Source organism: Trachurus trachurus, assembly GCF_905171665.1.
Source record: "Trachurus trachurus genome assembly, chromosome: 22".
NCBI lineage: Eukaryota > Metazoa > Chordata > Actinopteri > Carangiformes > Carangidae > Trachurus > Trachurus trachurus.
Window position 1 is genome coordinate 29926697 of NC_139907.1, and position 255 is coordinate 29926951.

The following is a 255-nucleotide window of genomic DNA, read 5'->3' on the forward strand; positions in this document are numbered from 1 at the left end:
CAGTGGGTAAGTTGACCCACCCCTTGTTTCTAGGAAACTATAGGAAAAAATTAGCATGTGACCAAATATTAGGGAGGCAGGCATCATTTCATGGAGTCTGTGAAGAATAGAGCCACGTGAGTAAAGTGGTTTAACATTTATGACCAAAAAATCTTTTTTCACTCTCGAGAGTGAATTTTGTCGATCATAAGTTTCATGAGAATTGTGTTTAGACCAAAAGAGATAATTGTAAATTTGTTTTATACATGGGTTCTG